Below are 8,407 nucleotides of genomic sequence, written 5' to 3'. Positions count from 1 at the left end.
TTTGATAAAAGCATTGTCACTAGAATGGAGAATGGTATTTTAGTTTTTCTCAAGCCCAAATTCCTAATTTCCACATTAGAAATTAAAACTGAGAAAAAATTAAAATAGTAATAAATGCATTATGTTAACATTTTCATGGAAGTAACTTTATTTTCAAGAATATTGGGTTTTTTTGCAATTCATTTTTCTTAAATGTCTGCTTTAATAGAAGGCAGCTGGATTTTTGTTTATTTTTTATTTGCAATTTTTGTCATTTCACGTATTGGTCATTTGGAAAATACTGGTTCACCAAGTTATATAAATCTCCCAAATGCTGGCCCAGTTCATTATATATGTGCAAATTAGATTAATATCACCACCTAGCTCATTAAAAAAAGGGGGGGGAAGCACTGGGGTGGCTCAGTTAAGTGTCTGCCTTCAGCTCAGGTCATGACCCCAGGGTCCTAGGATTGAGTCCCACATTGAGCTCCCTGCTTCTCCCACTGCCACTTCCCACCACCCCTGCTGTGTGCACATGTGTACATGCATGCAAAAATAAATAAAATCTGGGGCGCCTGGGTGGCACAGCGGTTAAGCATCTGCCTTCGGCTCAGGGCGTGATCCCGGCATTATGGGATCGAGCCCCATATCAGGCTCTTCCACTATGAGCCTGCTTCTTCCTCTCCCACTCCCCCTGCTTGTGTTCCCTCTCTCGCTGGCTGTCTCTATCTCTGTTGAATAAATAAATAAAATCTTTTAAAATAAATAAAATCTTTAAAAAAAAAAAAGTCCTTTTAAGTATTAGGAAGATGTGAAGCTTCTGATAGTGGATATAAGTTTTCCCAAAATTCTTTCACATCAGAGTTTGAGTTTTGTCATTAACAGCTGTCTTCCTTGAAAGGTACACTTTCTTTACATTTGGAAAAATGTCTGCCAGATAGCCAACTTTGACAGTCATTTAGGTAAAAATGCTGTGAAAAGAAAATAGCTAATTCAGCTTGCAACTCAATTGCCTGAGTGTTTTTTCTTGAAACAACCACCATAAACATGTAGCTGAAGTACTATATGCAAACTTTCTATTTCATCACTCATACTAAACTTACATACCGAAGGTCCAGGTTTCATAAAATTGTTTTACTGTTTTCACAAAGGAGAGAACCTCCAGCAGTCTTAGTGCTGAGTATAGAGCCAACACAGGGCTCCAACCTACAACCCTGAGCCGAAATCAAGAGTTGGATGCTTAACCGACTGAGCAACCCAAATGCCCCTCACAAGGACATTCTTAAGTGGAACTGCCACCACCTCTCCCCTTACCCTACAAATGCATGGCAGTAAAGAATGACGACTACACTTGGGTGCCACTGCCTTGAGTAATGCCAAGATGCCAGCAGTTTTACCAACTTTTGCTTTTTCACCATCGGTGAAAACATTGGTATAAACCAGGGGATTTTAAAAAGTTACTCAAAGGGTACCTGGCTGGCTCAGTAGAGCATGTGACTCTTAATCGCAGGTTTCTAAGTCAGAGCCCCAGAGTGGGTGCAGAGATTACTCTTAAAAACTAAAAAGAAATAAAATAATAAAAAGCTACCTCAACACTTTAACTGTTTCAGGGCCTGTGTTTGCCAAGCTTTTGACGGAAGTCTCTTCAACTAGCTGATGCAGGACAAATACAAGGAAAATAAGCCCAGCCATTTTTGTAGATTCACCCATTTGTAAGGTTTAAATATACTTATGCAGAGTTCATGTCTGTACCCAAATGTTTAATATGACAATGTATTGTTAAAAAAATGACACTGCCACGATTTTTACTTTTCATCCAACAATCAACAATGTCGACTATGTATACGGCTTTTTGTAAAATTTCTCAGTTATTGTGTAATTCTTTAAAAGACATTATTTATTTGAGGGGCGCCTGGGTGGCACAGCGGTTAAGCATCTGCCTTCGGCTCAGGGCGTGATCCTGGCGTTATGGGATCGAGCCCCACATCAGGCTCTTCCGCTATGAGCCTGCTTCCTCTCCCACTCCCCCTGCTTGTGTTCCCTCTCTCGCTGGCTGTCTCTATCTCTGTTGAATAAATAAATAAAATCTTTAAAAAATTAAAAAATAAAAAAATAAAAAATAAAAGACATTATTTATTTGAGAGGAAGTGCGAGCATGAGTGAGGAGGGGCAGAGGTAGAGAGACAAGGAGAGAGAATCTCAAGCTGACTCCCCACCAAGCAGGGAGCCTGACGCAGGGCTTGATCTCAGGACCCTAAGAACATGACAGGAGCCAAAATCAAGAGTCAGATGCTCAACCGACTGAGCCGCCCAGGTGCCCCAACTGTGTATTATTTCTCCAGAATGTCATAAAATAACTTACCTTTTAAGATACTACAGTAGCTTTTTCTTAGAGTTTCTTTGGAGTGGATTCTTCCTCTGAGAAGTCTGCTGTATATTGGTTTAATCTTTTTAGCATTTTTAGACATAGATGGTGGCTGTAGGTTGAACAAATAGTCGTATTTTTTTTAAAGCCAATGATCCAGTCTTTTTTTTTTTTTTAATCTCTTTTATTTTTTAAGTAATCTCTATACCTACATGGGGCTCAAACTTACAACCCTAACATCAAGAGTGGCATGTTCTACTGACTAAGCCAGCCAGGTGCCCCACCAATGATCTTTAGGAAAATATAAATTTGTTTATTTTAGAATAGTTATTAAATTCTAAAAAAAAAAAATTGTACTTATATTTAAGAATTTCTTTTTTAATATTTTAAGGAAATATTTAAAACACTGCAATAAGACAACAGAATATACTTATGTTTATGCTTAGGCACAAAGAGAACTACAGGATTTCAAAAAAATAATTGCACAATATTGGGGGTTGCTAGGATTATAGAAGGTATAACCTAAAAACTAAGTTAATTCCTAAAAACATAAATATTTACACCCTAAATATACCGCTTAAGGAAATTCTAGATAATTCAAGATTATACAGCACCATTTGATTAATATCAGTCATGTCATCATATATCATGTAGCCCCTGCACACTTATGAGAATGAGATGAAAAGGTAAATAACATCATCCTAGTATTAATAAGTTTTATCCCTGAAGACCTCCTTATGCTTAGGCAACAGAGACACAGCCATAAATAAGCACTGTCCTGCCCTCAAGAAGCAACCTGAAAAAGTAAGGAAAATCTCCAATTACACAATTACTAATTTAATTATGACTGTCAGAAGTGCTATGACAACATTCAAGCGAGGGATCCAATGTAGTGGAGCTGAGGGCATCAACAAAGGTTTCCTTTAGAAGTTTGTGCTGAGATAGTTCTTCTCAGTGACTGACATTCAGTCAGGTAGAGTCCTTAACTTCCTTTCCATTGTGATTACCATCACTCTATACCAAACCACATTACCTCATGTCTGGACTGTTGTAAAAGAACCTTCAAATTTCTCCATCCCTGGAACCCAACCGATAGCCTGCAGTCAGATTAATTTCCTGAAAGACCGTTTCCATTAAAAAAGTTTCCACTAGAGAAAGGCAGTACCATATGCTGGTAAGGAATACTGACTAAGCAAGTCTGACCAGAGTTTAAATCCCTGGTCCTTAATTTGCTGGTTGTGTCTACAGAAAAGTTGTTCGACTTTTTTAGTTTCCTACTCTGAAAGATATGTTTTATGTATGAGGACCACACTAAATAGACTGGAAATGAGTTTGGCACACTATGGGATACACAATTGTCACTCAGTGATTATTAGTTCATTTCTTCTAACCCAACTGTTCCCATTAGCCTTTGCCTATAGTATGCAATAGATTTATGTTGTCGTTATTTATTATAAAAAGGGTATGGCAAGAGATTTTTAACGAAAGATCAGTAAAAAGAGGAAAGGTTGTGAAGAGTTTTGCCTGAGTTGACCAGAATCCATACACTAGAGGTGGGGCTGGTTAGCTGGTAAAATAGCCAGCTGTATAACGTGATCTGAAAATGTTTTACTGCTATCAGCAGGAAGATCCCATCTTAAACATGCTAAAAAACAAAACTCAAAACTAAAAAACAGGGTGACTAAGTACCAGGACAAACTGGTAAAAGTCAGTGAGGACTACGAACTCTGAGCATAAAGCTGGAAAACAGGATTATTAAATGTGACCATGACTCTGAGATATAATTAGAGACAGAAATAGTCTCTCTAATCACCAGGAAGGTATATACCATGATACCAGGAATAATCCATCAGGTTCGACCCTGACTTGGATAAAATACACTTAAATGTTTAATTCCATGCTACTAACAGTTCTCTAATAACCCAGTTTCTTACCCACCCCATCAAGAATGGGGAGTCATGGATAAGAAAAAGTAAGTTTCTGGAGAAGTTCTCCATTATAAAGTAGTATGCTACTAGATAAACTAACAAAATCAAGAATTCTCAATCTTCTAAGTTACTAGATTCCTAGACATATGACCTAACAAAGTGCTCTAGAATAAAGACTGGCCTAAAACATTCAAAGTAGTTTTACCGTTGTGATGCTGATTCCTATCATACTCTGGACTAACAGCTGCAAAGCATACTATACCAAACCTCCTCTTTGCATAAAAAATAAATGGCAGAGGGATGCCTGGGTGGCTCAGCCTGCTAAACACCCAACTTTTGGTTTCAGCTCAGGTCATGATCTCAGGGTCCTGAGATCTAGCCCTATGTCAAGCTCTGCGCTCAGTGGGGAGTCTACTCAAGATTCTCTCCCCCCGCCCTTCGGCCCCCACTCCTCCAGTGCATGCTCTCTCTAAAAATAAATAAAGAAATTTTAAAATATATATATATATGGCAGAATCATTATGTGGTCCAAATTTTGCAAATCTAAAAAAATTAAAAGACTTTACAATACCTCCAACTTTCTCGTGTAAGTAGAAGTGTTCGATATACTTTTATCCTAGAAGTATAAAAAACAATATGGCTCTACTTCAAAAAGAGATAGGTAGCTGGTTTATTAAATAAATAAATAAATAAAAATAAAGCCCAAGGAAGTGAAGCACAGGAAGAAGAATGGTTCATACAGGAAGCCCAAGGAAGAGGTCAACACTTGAACAGATGCATTTAGAGACCACGATACATCAGTCTCCTTTATAAATAGAATGAGGAGACTTGGGTTAAGTATGACCCTAAAATTTCTCCATAAAAGGAGCCTGTGTCTGTGTTTTGTGGACTTAGCTATTATCTGAAAGCCAATTTCATGTATAAATTAATAAAACCAACATTTATTGAGTGCTCAGCTCTGTGTACAGGCACTGGGGAATCAAAAATAAGTCCAATGCATGCATTTAGTGGGAAAACAGACAAAAAAGGCAATGCTCTTGTTCAAAAAATGTATTTGAAGAATTTTAACATCCCTTTTACAAGAAAAACAATCTGACCTGCAAGTTTCCAAAACTATTAAATATTACCACTCTTCACCTCTCAACTTTTCCATTCATTCCGTTTTCCGAAAGGAAAAAAAATTACAAAGTAGAAAGCACAGAGAGTATTAGAGAGTTTCTCTGAAGTTTTAATCATTTTTGTCAGATAAATAGGTGTACTATAGCCTGCAGTGTGGTTCCTAGCCCCAACATCGTAAGCAAATAAGGAACATGATACAGAATTCCAGTGCCTCCCACCCGTCTTAAGTGGATTCAGAATCTCTTGCTCTGGGACTGGAAATCTGCTTAAATAGCAAGCCAATTATCTGTGTGCACTGACAGTTTTAAGGTTGCTATCCTAAGATTTCTCAGACTCTTAAGTAAAACAAACAAAAAAACTTGTCTTTTAAAAATTTAACTGAAATTCACAACACGCTATATTAGCAGATAAAATATTTTGGTGTTAGGATATATCTATTAATTTATACTTTATCAGGATACAACTTACTTTGTGATGGTTTCTTAGCAAGATATGATACTTAAGGCCTGGCCTCCTCTGATCAAGTTTCTCCAAAAATGAAAACTTGTAGGACTGAAATTTAGGGCTGGTTTAATTAATATCAGATATAGTCCTATTCCTAACTAAACTTCTGTCACCCTTATGGTTTAATGAAATCCCACTTTCCTAAAATTCACTATGTATTCTTTTTTGAAACCCAAACTAGTCAACACTTGCTTTTTAAACAGACTATTCTCCAAGGCACGTTTAGCTTTAGTAATGGCTCCAATTTAGCTTTCAGCTAGGTACAGATGTTATATAGATAATAGGTTAAAGAAGCAGGGGAAAAAACTAAACGGGCCAATTTTTTTTTCTTACTGCTCACTATGAAGAGAAAATTATTAATGCATACTAAGTATTCAGCAACCCAAACACAAGTTTGTGGCTACAGCTACAATGTACACAGTGGCAATTTAAATTACATCAAGTTGAAAATTCAGTTTAGTCACAGGAGCCACATTTCCAGTGCTCAATAGTAATATATGATCAGTGGCAACCATACTGGTTTGCAAAAGTGAAGAACATTTCTATCACTGCAGAACATTCTATTGGACAGTGCTAAACTAAAGCACTAGGAAGCATACATACAAAACTATCTGACAGACCAATAACCTAACAAACTTTATAAAGACATCCACATGTCACTCATTCCACTTTACTTAGGATTGGCTAGCTATCAGGGAATACACTAGCTTAGCGGTACAAGACGTAACAACAACCTGTCACCTCAAGAAGCTCAGAACAGTTAAGAGAATTTAAAAAGGAATGACAGCAACCTGAGAAATGCTGATTCAACCTGCTATCAGATCAGGAGAAAGCACTGGTAACCTTTGTTTAGGGGTGTCTGGCTTAGAAGAAGATAGATCATAAAAGGCAAGATCATAGGGGAGATGGTATTTGAGTCTTAACAGTCTTGAAGAGTAAGGAGCACCAAGAGTACCACTCCAGAAGGAACCAGCCTACAAAGATAGGGCAATGACACTATGATTTGGGTAACAATCCAGTATGACTGGAAAGGTAATGTTTGAAGTATATGTAAAAAATTGTAGCAAATGAAAAAGCTGTTAAGAAAAGATGAGGTTGGCCCATTCAGGGGCCTTGTGTATCACCTTCACGTTGATGGAATTCATCCCATAAGAAGTAAAGGAGTTGCATCAGTCATTTTCAGCTCTATCTGTATGTTGGGATAATTTTCCCACCAACATGTTAGGTGGATCAGAAGATGATACCAGAGACAGATACACCAGTTAGGAAGCTATCAGCATTATGGCAATCGAGCCCAGTCACTAAGTGATGAGAACAGAAATAAAAAGATGGAGAGGTATTAAAGGAGGTAAAATGGAGATGCTGTTGAACCTCATATCCAATTCTCAGTAAGGCAGTAGTCAAGGTCATCTGGACTGTGAAGAGGATCAAGGCGTAGAATCCTAGCTGAGGAAAAAGGTAAAGTGTAAAACAAGGTAAACATTCAAGGAGGAATAAATGCATTACTGGGTAACCGTGAGGCCTCACCTCAAACTGGGTAGTCTTAATTGGCAGTAGAACCGATCTGTCTGGTTTCATGACTCACCGGGCTGCCAAAAACAGGACAGGAGAAAGCCACTGCTGTCTCGGATTGAAAGAGCAAGTACAACAAATGCAAAATGGGCTCAAAGTAGGAGTGCGAGCGCGAAGATCTCTAACCCTAGGGATGCAAGGAAAGGGCCTAAAATTTTAAGATTAATATTTAATTTGAAATGCTTTGGTGGTGTAAGCAAGGTTCTCAAATCGGGTGAGTAAAAAACTCGGATGACCATGTCTTTAATCTCCCCTTTACCTGGAGGAAAAATACTACGAAAAGGGTCTTAAGTAGTAATAACACACAGTCTTGATGCTTAAAATCAGTCCGAGGTGAATGCCTGGACTCCCATTTCCCTCCTCCACCCCTATTGTAATTACTTTGTGACACAAACTCAAGTCTGTGGGAAGAGAGAAATCTTAACACCTGCTCAATCCCCTGCAGGACAACGCCCAGACACCAGGTTAAGGCTGGGCAAAAGAGTACCGCCCACAAACGAGAAAGAGCGACTTGACATGGAGGCGATGACGAGATCGCGGGGGAGGGAGGGATTCTTCTAGGCCCAGGGCGGTCCTTAGGAGACAGGAGGCAGCAGAGAACTCCCATAAAGGTATTGCGGAACTCCCTTCCCCCTACCGAGAAGGGTGCGGCCTTCTCTCCGCCTCCTCCACTGCAGATCCCTTAGGATTGCAGGTCGCGCCGATATTTGGGAGAACATGCACCTCCCTCCCACAAACCAGCAAGACCGACCCCCGCTCTTTCCCCCACCCCCGCGAGTCCGAGAGCAGATCCGGCTTGTCTCGTCCTTCAGGCGGCGGACGCCCGGGGCGGAGCCGCAGTCGCCGCCACCCAGAAGCCTCGGCCCAGCAGCCCGCCTCCGCCTCCAGCGCGCGCTTCCTGCCACGTTGCGCAGGGGCGCGGGGCCAGACACTGCGGCGC

The sequence above is a fragment of the Ursus americanus genome, chromosome 14, assembly GCF_024610735.1.
Source record: "Ursus americanus isolate L20-20 chromosome 14, mUrsAme1.1.p, whole genome shotgun sequence".
NCBI lineage: Eukaryota > Metazoa > Chordata > Mammalia > Carnivora > Ursidae > Ursus > Ursus americanus.
Note: the sequence above shows the minus strand (reverse complement) of the source record.